This window comes from Lampetra fluviatilis, chromosome 68 (genome assembly GCF_964198595.1).
Source record: "Lampetra fluviatilis chromosome 68, kcLamFluv1.1, whole genome shotgun sequence".
NCBI classification, from domain to species: domain Eukaryota; kingdom Metazoa; phylum Chordata; class Hyperoartia; order Petromyzontiformes; family Petromyzontidae; genus Lampetra; species Lampetra fluviatilis.
In genome coordinates, this window is record NC_136342.1 from 2,770,808 (window position 1) to 2,771,801 (window position 994).

Genomic DNA, 994 nt, shown 5'->3' on the forward strand with positions numbered 1-994 from the left:
ACCAACAAAAAATTAAGCCGTGAAAACAAAGTTTTTCACTATAAATCCTTTATATGCGTGTTCAATGGGCCACAACCAGCCCACATTGGTCTTTGAAACGGGGCGGCTAGAGTCCTCTCGGCCTCTGGCTTGAGATGGCTGCCACCTATGGGTCAGATGATTGCATTGCACCATTAAGCAATTGGTAATTAAATATAATATTTTTGTCCTAAAAAGTAGAAAACTTTGGAAAAAAAAATTTCACGAACATTAATTGTCACGCACAACGAGTCTGTGTGCAAAATGTCAGCTCGATTGGATCACGGGAAGTGGGTTAAAAAACGACCGAAAGATTTGCACGGTCGTAAGCGCGCAAGCAAGCAAAGCAAGTGAACTTAATATAAAGGATTTAAAATAAACAATTTTGTTATTTTATTTTACCAGGTAAGGCTCTCTTTCAGAAGCGACCGATCACAAATGATAGCTCAGCCAAGTGGCTCATCATCATCATGATCATCATGTGGAAATCTACAGCAGCCAAACATTGTGAACGTGTGATGTTGTTGATTCTAAATGTGGAGGGGAAAACTTGAAGACCCGGAGAAAAATCCACGCGACCACAGGGAGGACAAGCAAACTCCAAATGTACAGGAGGGGTGGGTGGGGTCAGTGGGGGTAGGTGTGGTCAGTGGGGGTGGGTGGGGTCAGTGGGGTGGGTGGGGTGAGTGGGGTGAGTGGGGGTGAGTGGGGTGAGTGGGGTGGGTGGGGTGAGTGGGGGTGAGTGGGGGTGGGTGGGGTGAGTGGGGTGAGTGGGGTGAGTGGGGGTGGGTGGGGTCAGTGGGGGTGGGTGGGGTCAGTGGGGGTGAGTGGGGTGAGTGGGGGTGAGTGGGGGTGAGTGGGGTGAGTGGGGTGAGTGGGGGTGAGTGGGGTCAGTGGGGTGAGTGGGGGTGAGTGGGGGTGAAGTTGGGGGTGAGTGGGGGTGAGTGGGGGTGAATGGGAGTGAGTGGGGTGAGTG